Genomic DNA, 21,831 nt, shown 5'->3' on the forward strand with positions numbered 1-21,831 from the left:
TCTTAATTGTCTGTAATTTGGGGAGCAGTCAGGGTTTGAAGGATCAGATGAATGCTGAGAGCAAAAGAAAGACTGCTGTCATTGAGTTGCTAATGAACCACTGCCTTTATACCAGGATTTACCAAGTACTCTAAAACTGTAAGTCCAGCCAGGCATCTGTGGCTCACGTCTAGAATCCTAGCTACTCAGGACACAGAAATCAAGGATCCTAGTTCAAGCCAGCCCAGGCAGGAAAGTTGGTGAGATTCTTTATCTCCAATTAACCTGCAAAAAGCTTCAAGTGGAGCTATGGCTCAAGTAATTAGTGAAAAAGATGAGGAACAACATGTAGGCCTTGAGTGAGTTCAAGCCCTGGCACTGTCACAAAACAATACCCCACCACCCCACCACCACACACAAAGAGACATAAAAAACGAAAGCCATTTGAAAATTATTATTTCATTCACTAGATCACGATTAGTATTCACTTCTTCTGGGTGGTGTGTAGGCACCACTGGTCTGCCAGGGAGCAAAAAAAATCAAGGCTCTCATGTAAATCCAACCCATGGGCCCATCATCCTGAGACACACTGGCCAGGCAAAGCAGCTTCATTACATTTTTACTCTTGGCTCTGTTGTCCTCAGCAGCTGTTAGGAGTGTGGGGGTGCAGTTTCTCTGTATTCCCTCTGTGGCCTCCTCATGGATGCAGCCTCCTCCGAGCCCTGTGCTTCCTACTTTTCAAGGGGACTGGCATCCTTCTTTCCCCTGGCTCCAGAATCCGATGGAAATTTGGCATTGTCTCTTAAAGCATTTTGAAGCCTGAGCTTGGGCCTAGGAAAGTAAGGGAGCATCTCCCATTGGTATGTGTTGAACTCAAGGTTGGAGGTGCAGAGAGAAACACTAGGGTTTCTTTTCTTCCCCTAGGAGTTTAATTAGTGGGTCTAAGAACCACCAACTGGCACTCATCTTTTTCCCAGTGAAAGAAAGTGTAAAGAGAAAATGCACACCTTCTCTAGTGCTTATCCTCTGGGAGAGGTCCCTGGGTTCAGCATGAGTGTTAAGATGAGGGTTTGCACTCCTGGATGTATCTCTGAAGGAATGTAAGTCAGCACACAGTAGATACCCACACACCCATGTTTATTCCAGATACCCCCTACCCCCTGCACACACATTGCAGAATAGATCTGAGCTGTGTAATCTGGTAATCAGTAACTACTGGTGACTATTTATTATATTGAAATGTATTTCATCTTGGAAACCTGCAGCCCACAGGCCATGAAGGCCCAAGGAATCACTTGGTACATGATGGTATGGGAACATACGCTTCGTCCCACCTGTATTTGGCCCATTTGCATATTCAGATCATATGTATAGCCTGAGAATGCTGCTTTATATCTAAATGGCTCATGTCACTGCTCCTGATCCAAATAGGTGCTAAAGGTAAAATGTCTACATAAGAATTCGGGGGGAGGGGATGAGGGGGCTGGGAAGGTGGCTCAGTGGTAGAGCACTTGCCTTGCATGTTTGAGGCCCTGGGTTCGATTCCTCAGCACCACATAGCAGAAAAAAAAGCCGAAAGTGGTGCTGTGGCTCAAGTAGTAGAGCGCTAGCCTTGAGCTGAAGAGCTGAGGGACAGCGCCCAGACCCAGAGTTCAGGCCCCATGACCAGACCCCCCCCAAAAAAGAATTCAGGGGTGCGGGGGGGGGAACATGACAGATATCTTAAAGGTTTTAAATGATGTCTAAATTTAGATACAATGGATTTAATAAAACATACTATGATTAATTTTCTTTTTCCTTCTTGTATGTATATATATGAGAATATTTTAATTTATATTTGTGGTTCTTACTGTTTTGGTTGGGCAGTTTGGGAGAGACATATCGCAGTTTTGACTTAACCCAATGTGCTTCATTTTTTCTACTTTGAAGAAACGTAAAAAGAGGTTCCCAGTATCTTTCTGCAGTCATTGGCATGAAGCAGCATTATTACTTTACAGCCACGTGTGGGTATGTTGCAGTACAGTTAAGTAGTTCAGCTTTGTTGACTGTAGAAGATTGTATACAGCAGAGCTGGAGAACAAGCTTATACATTTAGTTCAGCAAGCCTATATGATTATTTCCAAATAAGAGAGTTTTTACTCAGTAATACTGACATCTGAAGAAGGGTAATTCCTTTTCTTTTTAACCCTTTATGGTGCTGGTGATTGAACCTAGGGCTTTGTCTATGCTAGGCATTTACCACTGAGATACAATCCTAGCCCTTGGTTTATTGAGAGAAAGTCTCTTTGTGTAACCCAGGCTGAACTTGAATTCATGATGTTCCAGCCTCAGCCTCCTGAGTAGTGGGATTATAGGCAGGTACTGACCTGTCTGGCTTGGGTAATGCTTTATCATGGATAAATGCAATGCTGTGCATTTTAGGATGTTTGGCAGCACCTCTGGCTTCTACTCACTAGATGTCAGTAGCAGCAGCCACTTCCCCGACCTGGCCATTCCACAGGTAGCAACCCAGAAAGTCACCAGATGTTGTCAAGTGTCCCCTGAGGAATGAGATCACCCCAGCTGAGAGGTATTGAGTGAGGACAAACTCAACAGCAAGGGAGATGCTGGGTGAAAGTGGTACTTGTTTGAATTTTGAGAATGTGCCGTGAAATTGTGTATATATTTCCAGAGTGTTTCCTAGGAGCTTAGGATCAATTCATGCTTCCATCAAGAGAACAGTGATTCTCATTAAATACCACAAAGGAGATGCAAGAAGGGGCCTGGGTGTGGTTGTTCACTTATTAGGAGTTGTCCCCTCAGATGGCTCAGATTGCTGCTTTCCTGCTGCTTTTCATCTGGGGGGAGTCCATGATGGGGCAGTTGGGGTATTGCCAGCCAGGCCGTGAGAAGCCAGAGATCATCTTCATGTAGAATCCTGTCCAGGGCACTGTGCTTACCCATCAAGGGAAGATAGAAGGACACAAGAGGTAAAACCCATGATTTTGCAGTTAATGCAAGAATTTTCTTACTGTTAAGGATAATGTTAAGAGAAGTTAATGACTGAGTATTTGCCATGTCAGGCCTTGCTAAATGTCCTATGTATCATTTCACTGAAACTTAAACACCCTGGGTGAGCAGCTACCACCTTCCTCAGTGGAAAGAGAGACCCCTCAGCATAGAGAGGAGGCAGTGCCCATGCAGCAAGCCCTGGGCACAGTATGAGTACGTGATGTGGCCATGAGTGCGAGAGGGACACAGGTGAGGTCTGTGGTGTTTGCAGAGAAAGGAAGGAGGTAGCAAAGAGCCAAATTGAAAAGGCCACATCCGGGCTGGGAAGGTGGCTCAGTGGTAGAGCGCTTGCCTTGCATGCCAGAGGCCCTGGGTTCGATTCCTCAGCACCACAAAAGCAAAAAGAAAAAAGCCGGAAGTGGCGCTGTGGCTCAAGTGGTAGAGTGCTAGCCTTGAGCTGAAAAGCTGAGGGACAGCACCCAGGTCCTGAGTTCAGGCCCCACAACAGGACCCAAAAAAACCCAACAACGACAACAACAACAAAACCAAAAAGGCCACATCCTCTGTGCTGAAGGAACTGAGCCCAGAACTTTGAGCCCAGGCTGCCAGGGTGGACACTGGTCAGCACGGGTCATGGATACAGGCTGTGAGAAGGATGTACCTGTGTTCATATCAGGGCTTCCATGTACATACATACATACACACATATACAAATGCATACATATATACATATACGTATACATACATACACACACACACACATATACAAATATAGTTGTATATGGAACTGGATGATCAGATTTGCATTTGGGAAGACTAGATTCCTAGAAGGGAGGAGAGGCAGAATGTAGCACAGAAGGGCTAGTATGCAGGCCAGTCATCAGTTCTCACCCAGCATCAGGCCTCTTTGTTTCACTTATAGCTGCTCTATGAATTGTTTTGCACCCCTATTTGTTCATAGGAGTCTTCCCTCTGGAGCAGGCTTGGTGGAGGATGATCAGTCTCTGCTACCAGTGGATTTGGCTCAGGTTACTCCCAGGACTGCCTTCTGCTAGGCTGTCCCAGCCACAAGGTTTCATGCATCTATCAGCCCCGTGGGCTTTTCCAGCACAGTGGATCAAGGATGGTGTCTTCAGGCTAGGTGGAGACCTGGCAGTGTTCGAGTTCTATGGCCTTTTTTTTGAAGCTCATCACATGATCAACCCACACCCACTCACCCACTGAAAGTAGAGATTCCACCTCTGGGTGGATAGAAAAAAAGGAGAAGGGCTCATTGTACAACTGCCTTTTCTGGTCATGTGTCAGATATAATTCAGGATGCTGAGGAAACAATACTGTGACAGACAGTACTGATTGTCTTCTTGTGGCCTCATAGAAGGAGATAGTAGGCTAATAAGTGAGAGCTGGGTCAGGTATCATTTGCTAGGGAGTAAACCAAAACAATGTGATTATAGAACAACCGAGCAGGGGAAGAGGCCTTATTGCCTGTTGGATTATGAGGGGAAGAAGGAAAACGAGGCAGCATGCAAAGGCTCAGGAAATGGCATTCCAGGTAGCAACCAGGGCAAGCTGAAGTCTAGAGTGGTCATGTGTGTTATCATTCCTGCAGAGGAGGGACAAGGCTAGCCTGACTGAGGCCCAGTCATTGAGGGGGGAAGCCCAAGCCTGGGGTGAGACAGTTGAGTGTGGCAAGAGACCTTTGACCACGAAGAGATGGCTGGGATTTGGACAGCCATGCACAGACAAGGAAGAAGGCAGCCCTGACAGATACTTAGTTGTTAACATTAGGTCTTTAATAAATGGAGGAAAGTTTGTAAGCGTGAAGACGTTATTCATGATGATATCTAGATTTCTGTAGGTGATTCTTGGGATAGAATCCATGGCCTTGTCTTTGATAGCTGCTCTACTACTTGAGTCATATTGCCAGATGTTTTACTAAGTTGTTAGGTTTCTTCCCCTGCCCCCCCCACCCCGAGAGGGTCTATCTCTTTTTTGCACAGAATAGGCCCAGACTATCTTCATTGATAGTGTGTGCCACTACGTCCAGTCTTAATGCTCTTTTTTTTTCCCAAAAAATAGATAATTTGCTTGCTTATTTGCAGTGCAGTATGTCAAGGGGACTCATCCATGCTAGCAAAAGTGCTCTACCACTTACCTTTGTCCTGACACCTATGATTCTGAGGTAAACATCCAGGTTTCTTAAGTCAGCTCCTGTGGATGGAAGTGTCATTGGCTGAGTCAGTGGAATGTTGGGAGGATAAAGGAAGATAATGAGCTTGGGTAGGTCTCATCTCAGATTCCTCAGGACAAGACTATTCTCGCATGTATTTTTATCGTCCTCTACAACTAGAAAGCCCAGATGTATGTTTGTCCATTGATGAAGATTTATACCTCATTCTTAACTGTCCATACATTCTAATGCTTTATTTAGAAAGAAAGCATCGGGGGCTGGGAAGGTGGCTCAGTGGTAGAGCACTTGCCTTGCATGCGTGAGGCCCTGGGTTCGATTCCTCAGCACCACATAAGCAAAAAGAAAAAAGCCAGAAGTGGTGCTGTGGCTCAAGTGGTAGAGCTCTAGCCTTGAGCTGAAGAGCTGAGTTCAGGCCCCACGACCGGACCCCCCCCCAAAAAAAGAAAGCATCATAGCTGGGCACCGGTGGCTCACACCTATAATCCTAGCTACTCAGAAGGCTAAGATCTGAGGATTATGGTTCAAAGCCAGCCCAGGCAGGAAAGTCCGTAGGACTCTTATCTCCAATTAACCACCAGAAAACTGGAAGTGGTGCTGTGGCCCAAGTGGTAGAGCACTAGCTTTGGGCTGAAGAGCTCAGGGACAGCACCCAGGCCCAGAGTTCAAGCCCCACGCCTGACCAAAGGAAGGAAGGAAGGATTGAAGGAAGGAAGGAGGGAGGGGGAAGGGAAGAAAGAAAGAAAGAAAGAAAGAAAGAAAGAAAGAAAGAAAGAAAGAAAGAAAGAAAGAAAGAAAGAAAGAAAGAAAGAAAGAAAGAGAAAGAAAAGTATCATTACTGTAGACTATGGAAAGAAAGGCAACACTGTAGATTAGAAAATAACAAGTAGTCCAGTATCACTGTCCTGCTTTGTCATAAGTCTGTAAAAATTGCTTTTAAAAAAATGTGGGACTAGGAAGGTGGCTCAGTGGTAGAGTGCTTGCCTTGCATGCATGAGGCCCTGGGTTCAACTCCTCAGCACCACAGAAAAAGCCAGAAGTGGTGCTGTGTCTCAAGTGGTAGAGTGCTAGCCTTGAGCTGAAGAGCTGAGGAACAGCGCCCAGGCTCAGAGTTCAAGCCCATGACCGGCAAAAATATTAAAATAAAATAAAAAAGTGTCATTGGGTGTCAGTGGCCCATACCTATAATCCTAGCTGCTCAGAAGGCTGAGGTCTGAGCATTGCAGTTCAAAGCCAGCCCAAGTAAGAAAGTCCATGACATTCTTATCTTCAATTAATCTCCCCCCCCCAAAAAAAGCAAACACCAAGGGTGGAAGTGGAAGTAGGGCTTGAGTGGTAGAATGAATGACAGCCTTGAGTAAAAGAACTCAGGGGTGACCAGCATACACACACACACACACACATACACACACACACACACACACACACACACACACACACACACCTCAAAACCTGTGGGAGGTAATGCAGCAAGCAGTTGGGTTGCTTGTTCACGGGTGCCTTTTTTGGTGTTTGCTGATTTTTCCCCCCCAGCTTGTTAATTTGTGCTGGATCTACCTATCATTTGTGCAAATTAGTACGGCTTAACTATAAATGAAAATGTCAAAGTTATTATATTATTTAAAATTAAAGAATAATTAGACTGAATGAAAACAGGCTGAAAGAATGCCCCAGGATATGTTGAAGGTGGAAAGGACAGGGGAAAAAAATGAAGAAGTCCTTAGCAGAGTGTGGAGGAAGCCCCCACCCTCACGCTTCAGAGACCCATGCGTCAGAGCTGGGCAGGTGGTAGCTACACCATGCCTGGGTCTAGCAGTGCGGCACTCAGAGCCGGGCTTGCCTGTGCTGTCAGGTATAGGTTCAAATGATCTCTCGCTCAGCCTGTAAAATGTATTCTTGTGTACAAGGATTGTGGGAAAAATGTTTCACCTGTTTGCTGGGTTCTTCATAGTAGACATAAGCCAGTCCCCCAGGATTATCTCTCCTCCCTGTGTCCATCAGGACATATACACCTTCTGCCCTAATAGAGAAATGCTAATATAAAGAGGGACAAGGAACCAACAAACATACAGTGGAACAACGAATGGACAGTTTAACGAAGTGAATATCAGGAAGCTGAAACATGTTTTGTCAGGGTTGGGGATGGAAGGGGGTGGGTTAAGGGGCAGATGAGTGGAGAGAGAAAAAGTGGGTACATGTAGTCATTATATTCAACGTACACACATGTAAATAGAACTGGGTAACTGGAGGGATGGGTGGGGTTGGGCGAGATGGGGGAGAGCACTGGAAGGGGTGACAATGATCAAGATGCATTGTACATATAAACTGATAGGTTGATTTGAAACCCTTTTGCACAGCAACTTAAAGAGACTTTAAAAAATGAAATAGAAAAGACCCCAAACAGAACACAGACTAAAGAGAAAATATCTTTAGTATGTACTGTCAATTGACCAAATAGGTAAATAGATTACTATTTGAATAGATTAGGAAAGACATTTATAAAGAATATGAGTATTTTTACATATGTGTAGAAACTTCTGTAGAGAGAAATGGCTAACAATATTTGTTGGAGAAAGGAATCCAGTGGTTGGGTATAGAATTTGTTTTTGCTATTTATACCTTTGTGCAGAATGAATTTAACATGTATGAATATAACACACATCTCCACAATATTCTAGAGTATCAGAGAATAAACTCTTAGTTCTAAAAGGGCAATAGGTGTCTCTGAAATTGATCAGATACTGGTTTTGATGATGTCTCCATTAAATCCTTGCTTTTAAGTAAAAGTGAAAATCAGATAAGATTGCTGATTGATTTCAGAACCCCGTGATAAGAAACAGTGAATTCAGCGCAGATGTACCTGCTCTTACTCTGGACTCTGCACCTTGTCTCCTGGGATGCTAATTCTTCTTGACCTCCAGGACTAGTGCATCATCAAGATTTTTTTTTTAAACATGTGTGCTGCAGAATACCCAGCCCATGCTGGCTTAAGCAAAAAGAGACTTTTATCTGATGTTGTCAATGAACAGGTCAGACCTAGGCCTGGCTCTGTTCAGCCTGAGCTCTACCTGGAGCATGTGTCTCCCTCTGCTTTCCTCTGAGCTTACCTCCTGCTAACCGGTCTCCTTCCTGGTGTCCAAGTCCTCTTAAGGCCACAGGCCCACACAGCCTCTTGTCCTTGCTCTCGATTGGTGACCTCAGGCACAGGTCTCTAAGAGCTCACACCCAAAAGGCTGATCTTTCCCTTACCTCTAAGTTCTGTTGCCTGGCTTCAACCAAGTTAAAATGGGTAAGCAGGAACAGGTGTTACATGCTAGATTCTGGCGATCTGGGGACAAGATGCAGTTAATATTCCTGAAGATCTCAGGTAGTTCAGACCATGATAGACAAGGCACAGACGCTGGTGTTGATGAGAAATAGTAGACCCAAAGAGATTCTAGAGCAAGCCCAGCTCTACCTAGGGAAACAAGCAGAAGAGAGTGAATTGAAACCCCTTTGTCATACTATTTAATGATAATATAAAAGAGAAAGAAAGAGAGGAGAGAATTTCAGGATTCTAGAGTTGAGGCTCAGGTGAAGAGATGAGCTTTGTTTGAGTTAGGAAATGGCAAAAGCCTTTGCCAAATGAGAAGGGGCTGGACCTCGAATTTGGGTGATCCGTTTCTGAGTCTGGTTTCCAATGGCTCTTACCTGCCATCATCATCTCTTCTCATAGCCACCACCCATGACCAACCCTTCCCGGGCAATCATGGTGTTCTCAGAACAGGACAACATTTTCTTTCTATGCCATTCATCTGCCAAGTAGTCCTGGGTCCTTCTGAATTGTTTTACTTCTCTCTCTTCCTCAGTTCCCTTTCTTGCTCATTATCTGAGCTACCACATGGCTGCCCTTTAAGGGAGTAAGTACCCCATGGTACTTACACATGGGGTGTGTTCAAGGACAAACTCTGTCATCAGATACTGCCTTCTCAGCAGAGAATGGAGGTAGCAGAGGGCTGTATTCAAGGAGGGTAGGCATGACAAGAAAGTTATCAGCCCGTTTTTGTGCGAGAAAGCTCAGTACAGGAGGCCTGAACCTGACAAGGACAAGGGAGTTAGAGGCCGGAAGCAAACAGCTTGATTTATGGCCAAGGGAGGAGGGAAGAGGGTGAGGCCCGGGCATGTATTAGACGTTGCAGTCAAATCTGGTTACCATGGTATTAGGTGAGATGACACTGTGTCACATGAGCCAGATGCACAGGAAGAAGTAGAGTGACAATGGAAAGCAAATTGTCATTTGCTTGTTAGTGAGACTTGACCCTTCCTCACACCTTGTTGCGAGTTAGTCTTTGGAAACTGAGCTTGAACCTATGTGCCCAGTGTTGGGACTAAGGGGCTCCTTAACCTGTATAAGTCCTGGCACTTTTTGGGGAGCCATAGGAACACACAAATCCCCCAAAATAGGCCTTGCACCAAGTATGCCTGTCATCCATCCATGGGAGAGGACTGCTTAGGAGTGAGGGAGATCTGTGCATGTGGTACGAGACCCGCATCTGCATTGCAGGGTGTACAGACCTTCCATGGGGACATGTGCAGAGCAGCGTTGCTTCTCCAGGTGACATATTTGCCATGTAAGTAAGGCCATGCTGTGTTACCATTGTCTGCAGATGAGAAATGAGCTAGACCAGAGCAGTTCTGGAAAACAGGTTATACTTGAAAAGCTTATCAGCATATTAGGAAAGACTTTTGTGGATTCCCAGTTCTATTCAGAACACAGCCCCAGGTCAGGTAACTCTGGAATGAGCGCACAGAGCTTTCAATCATAATTAACCAAAGGTGACAATGTCAGTTTTTGTTTCTTTGTTTGTTTGTTTATGCATAACATTTTGCTGTATTTCTAGTATTGAAAACCAACATGTCTAGGCACAGGTGCCTGTAATCCTAGCTATTCAGGAGGCTGAGATTGGAGGACTGTGGTTCAAAGTCAGCCTAGGCAGAAGACTCTGTGAGACTCTTATTTCCAGTTAGCCAGCAAAAAGCCAGAAGTAGAGCTGTGGCTCAAGTGGTAGAGTATCAGCCTTGACAGGGAACTTAACCCACCTATGATGCTGAGAACATCACCAAGAGAAATTGGTGCATATTGTTTCTCATTTCCATTGTAAGTAAATTTCTTCCCTGGCAGTCTGTCAAGTTTTACTCTTCATTCTCTTGTAAATGGTGATTGTGTTGCACACATACACACCCCCAACCACCCCATTATTCTGTGCGCATAGACTGTTGATAGACATAATACTGCCTTGTTCTGTGGTTGTTGGCAGGGGGAGGGGGCATGTCTTCTCTTAAAGTCACTCTAAAATCCCAGTGGATCAAGGGCCTGTCTTTTATGAATCTTTCGATTCCTGATATAGAATATATAATGGGTGCTTTATAATTGATTATTTCCCCAGTGAGATGCTTAAGCTTTCATGCATCCAAGAATACTGTCTTATGTCTGTTCATCAACCCCTGCTAACCCTGTACACATAGTAGGTCTGGTCTGGTCTTAGGAGTAGAATCATTTCTGAACAACTCTTTTAACAATTCAGGCCCCCTGTAAGATGAGGTTCTGGTAACAATACATGGCTTTGGGCTTAAGCCCATTGAAAGCACATTAATGGATATGAGTTCTCTCTGTAAGGTTTTTCCTCTTTGTCTCCTTTCTATTTTTTGGTACATGAGCAGGCTCTGTCTCTCTGTGGGAAGCAGCAGACAGCTTCAGTGAGTATAAATGTTATATCCACATGTGGAACATAGCCCCAGAGATAATCACATGTACCAGTGATCCGTCAGTAGATTCTGTTACACGTGGGGTTCTTTGATCAAAGGAATTAAGCTGTGTTGGTATGTTCAAAAATAATACTTTTGGGAGTTTTTTTTGGGGGGGCATCTCTGGGATGGATGAAGAGTGGTTTTGGATCTTTGTCTAGATTGAGAGCTTGGGATTGCATTTTTTGGCCCCTTGATTTTTTTTTGTAATGACAATTTACAATACATTATCTTCTTAAAATTATTATTATTATTATTGTTTTACAAATGATCTTACAAATGATTTGTGGGCACTAATTCTTTTCCAAACTAGAATGCTCTCACTTTATTTTTCAGCAAATGTTGAGTCTTTTAGGAAGCATCCTATGTTGCTGTTTATTTCTCTCTTCCTCCCTTCATGTGTGTTTCCTGGTAAAGATCCAGAGATAGGTTTCTATTAGCGAGAATTGTTGAAATAGATGGGTACAGAATTACTGCCGTGTATCTTGTAGTTGGGGAAAGAGGAGTATCACTTGCCTAATGGCATAATAATTGACTTTTTTCACCTCTTGTCAGTCAGGAGTAACACCTTACATATCTGCAGGAAGAGTAAAAAAAAAAAAAAAGGAGACATGAAAAACCAGGGAAATTTATCTGTCACCTCAGCAAAGCACTCACCCACTCTCAGTATTTTTTGGAGGGGTCTGATGGGAGGTTATTTGCCCTTGTGGAAAACAAGATCACTCTAGTCGCATCAGCCCCTTTCCAGGATAAACCCTGCATCCCCCTTAGCCACGAGGACAGAATTTCTATTCATTCTGAGCACAAATCCTTTGCATAATATTTTTTTATGCTTCTAAAAGCATTTATACCTTCTTGGGTGTAACTCTTTATTTGGTACCTCCTCTCATCTATGGTGGGATTGACTTTTTAGGCCAAATGAGAATTTTGGCCATAATAACTCCCCCTCCTCCATGTCATCCCCTCTCACCACTGCCAAGTCCCAGTGATACTTTGGTTTAAAAAAAAAAGAAAGAAAGAAATTGTCTTAGAGCAGCTCATACACGCGGCGCCTGGGTCTGCCTTGTCTTAGACACACATCATTTTTGCACATCAGTATTAACAATTCAAACACCCTGAAATGCTAATAGCACTAGTAAGCTTTTAATTCCGTGGAATTTATTGCTTGCTGTATTTCCATGAATTTATAACGCTTTGATTCTTAAGAGCCCCATTTAATCAGTTTTGCCTGGCACTGAACATAATAAACAACTTGCTGGTGAAAAAGTGCCACTTGGGGGAGGCTGCTAACAAGGAAGTTAAATGCTTCTGCCACTAGCAGTTTCTTCGCTGTATTTTTCATGAGCCGTAATGTACTTTGCTGGCTTCGGAGCGGTAGTTAAACACAGTGACAAACCGAGCCTAGTCTTAACACTCCCTGCTCAGACTTTGCTAGGTATTTTTTGCAAAAAAAAAAGGAAGGAAGGAAGGAAGGAAGAAAAAAGAAAGAAAGAAAGACCCAGATGAAATCAACGCTTTTAGCCTTATTTTCTATTTTCCTGTAGCTTAATGTCTTCTAATACTTTTTCATTATCTTTACCTTAATCTCTTAGTGTATGATTTATGGACTGGAATGGTGAGTGATATTACTGGGCAAAACCAATCATTAGAGGCTGTTAAGGAACATTTATTGTTTATTTGGCTGCCTGTCTGTAAAAGTACACATGATGGCCTTAATAGCAAAATATCAAATTATCAAGTGCTTTAAAGCAGAAAATGTCATTTGTTTCTCAAAACTGCACCAACTTTATATAATTGCCCTTTTAATTATCCCTAGTGGCCCATGAAATGCGCAAAATAGAGCATCAAAGGTTTGATTTACTTACATGTTGCACTTTGGTGGGATTCTTAATGAATATTGTTTAGTCCTAATGCTGAGATGAAATTTGTAAATGTTTATAGTGAAGGACTAACTCCGGAGGAGGGGTTGGGGTTGGGGGGGAGAGTTCAGTCATAAAACAGAATCAACTGGGTTACTTTAGATGTAACAATACAGTTATGTTCATGGGCCTAACATTTTGAAAAATCTTCTTAATAGAGGAATTTTATTACTAATTCAGGTCTAGATGAATGCACATTCAGTAAAGTCTGGCGGGTATTCATTTTTTTCCCCTGCCTTGTTAAGCCATCTCATCTTTATTTTCATAGGGACTTTGAGGAATAATTTGTTTGTTCCCTGACAGGCTTGCATCGGGGCCACCTGCTTGTTGAGAAATTAAAGTGTGCAAGGAGACACTGTGAACTGGATATATAAACACTTTCTCAGTTGCCGGCCCTTGGGCTGATTCCAGCCTGAGTTCTTGGAGTCTTCCTGGAGCGGAGGATGAATTTGAGGTTGCCTGGAAGCATTTGGTACCTCTTCCTAGAAGTTTTGTATGCATTGCCTGTGCTTGAAAGGAAAAGGGAAAATCCACTCTGAGTAGTGGTGAGCCCAAGAGGGGGCTGCTTGGAGCGAGTTTCCATCTCTCTGCCTTCAGTTACCTTCCTGGATTTTCATCTTCATTCTGAAGAGAGAGGAACCACAGCACTACACCTTGAGTAATGAGAGGAGTAGTGATACAGGCTGGTGATAGGGAGACCCTGGGATTTGATTGCAAGCCAGCTCACCAGCCACAGGAAGCTCTCCTGGTTCTTACTGATCGAGATATGAAATAATCCTGTTGGGTAGGTGGACACCTGTGGAACATCACTTGTTCCGCATCCTCAGGTTGACAGGGTACCAGTGATAACGGCCTGTTGGGTGTGGCGTGCCTCCTGGCATTTTCCTGGCCTGTTGATGAGATTGTCACAAGGGACAGAATCAGGGGACTCACAGAAGTTCCTAAGATTGCATCTCTCATTTCGCCTTGTATCTATCTACCTGCCTTTTCGCTCAGTCGGAGGGGCCGGCGTGACTTGTCTCCAGAAAATCACGTTGGTTGTTGCCTGGTAACTTGATCTTCTCAAAGTGATGGTAAAAAAGATGGTTTCTCTCTGTCTCCCAGGTCTGGCAGGAAAGAAGATGAGTTTTAATTACACAGTTCATCATTGTTTGAGGGGTTCTTCGTTTTACCTCTCCCTCTCCCTCCTCTTTCCCCTGCTTCGAGGCCTCCACTACCCGCTTTGCCACATCCCCGGCACCGACTGTGCTCAGCCTTTGCCTTTGTCATATGATCAAATAGCTGACTTTTAGAATTATTTTCTATTTCTTTATCAGTTGGTAGCCAATTTAGAAAGCTGAAATAATCTTAAAATCAGTAACACAGAGGCTGTTTTAAGCCCTAGGTGAGCCCTGTCTACTAGAAGTGGTGATATTTGTCTGGTTCACACCCTTTTGTCTTAGATAATTTTATGTGAGTATGCTCTTCCACCCATTTCCTTTTTGCATCTGTCTCTCTTTCTCTCTCTTTTACCAGTTCTGGGACTTGAACTCAGATCCTAAGTACTTTCCTTGAGCTGTTTTGCTCAAGGCTCGCACTTTACCACTTCAGCAATAGTTCTACTCTCAGCTTTTGTTTTTTGCTGGTTTTTTGGAGGTAAGAGTCTCATTGACTTTCTTGCTCTGGCTGGCTTTGAACCAAGATCCTCAGATCTCAGCCTCCTTAGTAGCTAGGATTACAGCCGTGACTCACTTGTGCCTGGCTTGAATCTGTTTGCTGTTCATCCTGTGGCCTCGATCAGTCTGGTGATTTCTACCCGTCTGCTATTTCCATTTGCAAGTACAGTTCTGCTGGGACAGGACTTTTGTGTCTTTCTTTGGCCAAGATCGCCTATGCTTTAAGTGCTCTGAACCTCGAGTCTCTCCCCCTTAGTTTTTCTTTTGGGTTGTTTTCCATGTGGATCAAGTATATGCTCTTGTAACATCATGCGCATGCACATGCGCGCGCGCACACACACACACACATACACACGCACACACACACACACACACACACACACACCCTCTGAGGAAGGGAGATTGCTCAGAGTTTAGGAGTGTGGGCTCTTCCTACTATGTCTAGATTGGGACACACTACAATATAGTATAAAGGCCAAACAGACTTATGAAATTGATGCCATCCTCCTAATGCTTAATTTGAATAAGTTTGTTCACATACACATGTCCTATGATGTTGTACAACCTTGTGACTCTTGGGATTGATCCAAAAATACTGCTTCTATTTCAAGGATGCATTTATGCTTGTGAGGTGCACTGGTGGATCTTCAGTTTAAATTTTTTGATGAGGGGCTAGGAAGTTGGCTCAGTGGTAGAGCACTTGCCTTGCATGCATGAAGCCCTGGGTTCAATTCCTCAGCACCACATAAACAAAAAGAAAAAAGCCGGAAGTGGTGCTGTGGCTCAAGTGGTAGAGCACTAGCCTTGAGCTGAAGAGCTGAGGGACAGCACCCAGGCCCAGAGTTCAGGCCCCACAACCGGACCCAAAAAAAAAAATTTCTTTGATGAAGAATTAAGGTCGATCTTGTGACTGACGAAGGTTAACTCTGATTCAGAAAAGTACTGAGAGTCCAAACCTGTGGCCTCGTTGGTTATGAGTTGTGGGGAAGTGCTTTTCTTTTTTTTTTTAATTTAATTTAATTTTATTTCTGAAGATACTGTACAGAGGGGTTACAATTACATGGGCAGGATAATGCGTACATTTTTTACCAAGCAATGCTTGGGGAAGTGCTTTTCTTACCCTCCCACGATGCTCCATTCCCACACGCCTTATAGGCGACAAATCTAGCTTTCTTCCTCCCATTTTTGCTATTTTGTCTTTGTATCTGTCCTGTCAGAACACATTCTTCTCTGCTATGAACCACGCTGGGTGCTGGTGGCCCACGCCTGTCATCCTAGCTCCTCAGGAGGCTGAGATCTGAGGATTGTGGTTCAAAGCCAGCCTGTACAGGAAAGTCCATGAGACTCTTATTTCCAATTAACCACCAGAAAACTGGAAGTGGTGCTGTGGTTCAAAGTGGTAGAGCACTAGCCTTGAGTGAAAGAGTTCAGCAACAGTGCCCAGGACCAGAGTTCAAGCCCCACAACCGACAAAACAAAACAAAATGAAACTTTGAACCACCACATGGTGGTTTCCAGAACCCAACATAGTCCCTGCACCTAGTGTCTCCTTATAGGTGGAGGAGGAGGTAGGCCAGCCATTTTATCTCTATGCTGGTCTGGGAGGTCTGAGCCTCTTCCGGTTCTTCTGTGCTCCAGAATTCTGTTCTGCACCTTATTATGTATATGAGAAAAGTGGACCATGGGCTCAGCCAGCTAGTTGCCTCCAGGTCTGTGATGCCCATCTCTGTTTCCCTGGAGGAAGCCCTGTAGCTGGTTCTAGGAGAAGCCAAGTGGATGAGGGTGTATCTGCGGTGGGTGCACTGCATCTAGTCTTCATTTGACCTAGGAGTTAGCACACTAGCATTTCTGGAGTTCAGAGCCATTCCCTATTCTTCAATTCTTAGGTTTCATTTGATATCAAAAAGGAGAGTCAGCCCTTCACCTTGCTGTCTTGTAGCCTGTGTTCTCATATCTCATCAGATACCTGTGGCAATGCCTGGCCTCTGCCAGTGCTCAGTACATTTGCAGATACTGTTGAGTTTTGCCCTAGGCGTTAGACCAGAGAGAAGTATGGTAGAAATTTTTCTTTCCTTTATTTTTCATCAGCACTGGTGTTTGAACTCAGAGCTTGTGCTTGCTGGACAGGTACTCTACCATTTGAGTGGTAGAGAGAGAAAAGAAAGGCAGAATTTATTGTATTTCTCTCTTTTTTGGGGGGGAGGGGTCTGGTCATGGGGCCTGAACTCTGGGCCTGGGCGCTGTCCCTCAGCTCTGCAGCTCAAGGCTAGTGCTGTACCACTTGAACCACAGCGCCACTTCCAGCTTTTTTTTTTCCTGCTTATGTGGTGCTGAGGAATCAAACCCAGGGCCCCAGGCATGCAAGGCAAGCGCTCTACCACTGAGCCACCTTCCCAGCCCCTGTTTTTCTCTCTTTTAAGCACCCGTGGATTCCTAGAGTTATAGCTGGCACCTCACAGAGCAAAGCTGCACTTGAGTGAAGCTCTGGGGCTGAGGGTTGTTTGAATGTGTCCTATACACTCATAGTGTAGGTGCTGGGAAGCAGGTCGCTGGATTATCTGCATCCTACCTCTACATTGTTCCAACTGTGGGATTTTGTGTGTGATACCTACCATCTCTGAGCAGCATTTTCCTCATTGCTACAATAGGGACATTTTACCCATTTCAAAATAGTGTGATGCTAGGCACCATTGGCTTCATGCCTGCAATTTTAGCTACTCGGGAGGCTGAGATCTGAGAATCGCAGCTCGAAGCCAGCCTGGGCAGCAAAGTCCCTCCAATTAACCACTCAATAACCGGAAGTGGCACTGTAGCACAAGTGGTAGAGTGCTAGCCTTGAGCACGGAGAAGCTCAGGGAGAGTGCCCAGGCCCAGAGTTTAAGCCCCATAACTGACAAAAAGTAAAGAAGTTAAAAAACATACAAAGTATGCGAATTAAATGTATTATTGAAAGCAATAGAGCAAAGTGTGGTTCATCCTCAGTGTTCAGTAAATGCAACAGGTATTTTTTTGGGGGGGGTAGTGCTGAGTGTCTACTGAAACAGTTATCATCCATCAAATGCTTACTCCAAGTCAGCTTTAGGGTGATAAGTGTGGGCAGGTCAGTGTTGGAAAATCCAGAGCTTCCGGCAGCTGAGTAGAACACTGGGATTCTCCCGGCCCTCTAGGACAGTGTTCTGCAAGCCAGCTGAGGAGGATTGAGGGACAGGTGCCAAAGCAATTAGAGAATCCAGTCAGGTCCCCTAAGTGCTAATGTTTTCAGAATTCTTAGACTTCAGAACTGAACGAATCTCACAAAGCCCATTGATGGCTTTCATGCCCCATGTCAAGATTTTATGGGTCTTGCCTTTCTCATCCTCATTTGACTACATTTTGGATGTGGATTTTACATTTGCTGGCAAATTACCATAACTACTCCCTGGGTCTTGGGAAGCGAGGTGTTTTGAAAAACATTGCTTTTGTTTCAGTGCACGTATGATCACCTTGTTTCTCTTGAGGCCATATCTCCAGATGTTGGTGATTCATGATAAAATAATAAGGGCTAAGGGCTTGGTCTTGGGGGCTCCACTGCAAATATTTCTTCCAATTTTTCTTTTTTAAAAAAAATTGGACATAGATGCCCAAATGCTTCCCTCCTGAACTAAGCAATCAAAATCATGTGGAAGTGTTAAGTTCACCCAGTGAGATTATTTTTTCTAGATTGACACCATCTTAGATATAAGGTTTTGGATGGATTTTTTTTTTCCCTAACACTTCTAACTGGTAATTTATAAGTCAGTTTTTCTGAAGCTTGTCCTTTAGTATGTAACTCTCTACAGAGATTTCAAGTTCTTGGAAGGTCAGGAAGAGTCGTTGTATTCCTCAATGTCTAGCACTTCCCACAGGATCTTGGACATGGTAGGTCTAAACATACATAATTGTTAAGATTGACGGAGGAAGAATGAAGCATTTTTATTCCTTACTTGCTGAAAGTTTTCTGTGATAGACTATATGTCAGCTAAGATGGAATTTCTGTGCGTTGAACAGAGACCTGACTGTGGTGATTCCACCCAGAGATTAGCAAATTTTGGGGGGCCAGATGAGATAGGAAGACCGACAGTGGTTTTTAGAAGTACTGAAGGGCTCCATGCAAACTCTGTCCCAACTGCTTAGCTCTGTTTCTGGGGCAAGAAAACAGCCGTGATTATAGCTATGTTCCAGTTACATTTTATGAAAACAGGCATCAAGTTTGGCCCACAGGTTGCAGTGTGAGCTGAGTCTGTACCTTCAGGTGAATATGTATAGCTGAAAATGAGCTCTATATCAAGCTTAAGAGACATTTTCAATAATGGCCTCAGTTGTTCTCAGCTTTAAAGTTGAAAGCCATTAGTACTTTGTGGCGTTCAGGGGACAAGTTCAGGAAGGTGTGTGAGAAGCCTTTAGCTTGGAACCAGCACATGGAAACTGCTTAGTAAATGGTACATATCATTAGTATTATCACTACTATAAATTTACAAATTAAAATTTTGAGCCAGATTAGATAGCTCAGAAAGCTAGTAGCCTGAGCAGACAAATGCAAGAGACTCTTATCTTCAGCTAACCAGCAGAAAAGCCAGAACTGGAGGGGATAGCTTAAGTGCTAGAGTGCCATTCATGAGCAGAAAAATCACATGAGAATGCAAGGCTGTGAGTTCAAGCACCAGTAGCAGCACAGAAGGTGACTGTGTCTAATCTCTGCTTCTTTTTTCCCAGGTAGTATGTTTGTTAAATATAGAGGAATAGAGATGTTTAGAGCCATATAGGATTGAAGATGGAGGAAATTTCCTTCCGAGTCATGGGCACTCCATTAGATGATGGACATTTCAAATTGAACTCTAGGCAGAGAAGACAGTTGAGTTTGAGATAAGCAACAATAGAGCAATAAAAACACAGTCCTCCAAATCTGCTTTTAGCTCTTCCCAAAAGCTCTTGATATTTTCCCAGAATTCCTGGTCTGGTTGTTCTTCTGGTTTGGTTTTCAGGCAGGTATCGTCCAGAGAGGGAGAGAAATCTTGTCAAAGGCTGTGCGCCCTCTGTGTGGGATACATGAAAATGTGCTTGAGCTGAGAGAGTGCTCAGAAGCGGAGGGGGAAATCACACTAGTTCTGCCAGCTGCTCCTTACTCTAAAGGTGACTCTGAGCATCAGTTTAACTCCTCCAGCCATTATGGTATGAGAAGTCCTTTCTCAGGTGCATTTGGGCAGGCTTTGCATCTGTTTTCTAAGGGCTAGCCATTTTGCAAATGGAGTCTTGTGGCCACCCTGAAAATGAGATTTTCAGCTTATTAATAGAGAACTTTCTCAAGGGATCAAGATCTCTTGGGTCAGATTGTGAATGTGCGGACCTTATTAGAAGAACCTTTGCAAGGTTTACTTCTACGACCAGTGACTATTCTACAGTAACCACCTAAGTGTCGTTTTCAAAAAGCAAAAGCCAAGCCTCAAATTAGCAGAGCCCCAGCGGAAATCTCTTCTCCAGATCCATTACGCAGGAGATGAGCTGGGTAAATACCGAGGACTCTCCCATTTAGACTCTGACCCTCACTCAGCAAGGGGAGTGATTTGTTTCCCACGTTGGTTCTGTGCCCACCTTTTTGCGAACCTTTTAATTTAAAAGAGACAGTGATTAATGATGCTTTTGATCCACTGACTTTTTTTTCTTTTAAAGGGCAGCCTCTTTCTTTTCTACATAAATTTGATGTTGAAAGTAAACCCTCAGTATAAAGATTATATTGCTTATTTATTTCTAGGCGTGTCAGACATCAACTGAGCCCCTTTCCTCCACCCCAAAGAGGAGTGATCAGGGCGCCTTAGGGGCTTACCTTTTTTGTATTCTTAGCCTTCCATATCTGGGCTGTAATAGAAAATTGCCAAATATTTGTTGAGTGAGCAAATGGATGAATGAATGAATAAATAATAGTTAATAATTAGGGCTCATGTGGCAAGTCCTTCCCCAAAGTATATTTCCCAGATAACTTGCTTCCTTCTTAACTGCAAAAGGATGGAAGTTCTGTAGACTATAAAGTCAGGTTCTGTTTGAACCTGCAGCTATGCAAATAGGATAGTTCGTAGCCAAAGAGCTTTCTGTTGTTTCTCCAGTTGTAACCTTTGTGTGTCTTCTCTGGCCAGGAGATCAGGCCACCAATAAACACATCAACCTGAAGCCCCTGAATGCCCCCCATCCCCACTGTCCCTTTGGCCTACAGCGTGAGGTGACCTGCCCTGGACTTCTGTCTCTTTTTTACTAAGGGTAGGTAGATGCTAGTGGTGCAGAGGCTCTGTTTTAGCTGGAGTACCATATGACATCTGAGCACAGCTAGATTCTGTTGTAATACTTTGGTCCAGTGAATTAAAAAGTCATTTGTGGGTTTGATCAACTTTTTTTTTCTGATTTAAATTTGTGAAACAAAATAAATAAAAGAATTAGGTGAAGCTCCCAATTGGGAAACTAGACATGAAAGTAAAGATAAAAATTCTTTTTAAAAATGTGTTTTATATTGTAGCAAAAGCTTAGTGATAATTTACTAAAAGTGACATTTTTATACAGGTTTGTTAAATGCAGAATAGGGCCTGTGCTGCAAGATTGTTCTGATGAACATCCAGCATCCTGGCAGGGGGCCTCTATTACTGTAAAAGTCGTAAATGGCAGGGCAGCTAATACCCTACGTTCTTAGCTTACACTCTGCGATGGGACCTTTTCTGTTTTACCTTAATGTGCCCAGGGGACTCCTGAGTAGCTTAATATAAAGACACCTAAAAGAAGTAAATGCAGAGTTAATGCTTTAACGAATTCCAAACTTTATTAGCAATTTACACTTAGGAGCAGAGTGTGTACTGCAAAGAGCTCCTGGGATCTCAGTTTTTTTAATTTTTTATTTTTGTGTGGGTCATGGGCTTGAACTCAGAGCCTGGACACTGTTCCTGAGCTCTTTTGCTCAAGGCTAGCTCTCTACTGTTTTGAGCCACAGTGACACTTCTGGTGTTTTCTGGTGGTTAATTGGAGATAAGAGTCTCAAGGACTTTCCTGCCTGAGCTGGCTTCAAACTGTGATAATCAGATCTCAGCTTCCAGAGTAGCTAGGATTACAGGTATGAGCCACAGGCATACCTGGCTCCTGGGACCTCAGTTCTAATCCTGTCTCCCTTTGGTACTAACAAGCAAGTTGCTACACTGATTATGCACGGTCCTTTCTGTAGGTCCAGTCTCATTTTTAGCAGGTACTTGTCCATCTGAAAATGTAGCATTTTTATACTTTCAGTGAGGAAACTGGATGTTCCGGCCAGCTGCTGCCTCTGTAG

At 43.8% G+C, this 21,831-nt stretch overlaps 1 protein-coding gene across 6 annotated transcripts in view; it reads left to right on the forward strand.

Moving 5' to 3' along the window:
* The window catches only part of Foxp1 (forkhead box P1), a 340,880-nt gene that overhangs the window by 18,409 nt on the left and 300,640 nt on the right, over nucleotides 1-21,831 (forward strand). The window lies entirely within an intron of this gene.

Source organism: Dipodomys ordii, unplaced genomic scaffold, assembly GCF_000151885.1.
Source record: "Dipodomys ordii isolate 6190 unplaced genomic scaffold, Dord_2.0 Scaffold12, whole genome shotgun sequence".
Taxonomy (NCBI): domain Eukaryota; kingdom Metazoa; phylum Chordata; class Mammalia; order Rodentia; family Heteromyidae; genus Dipodomys; species Dipodomys ordii.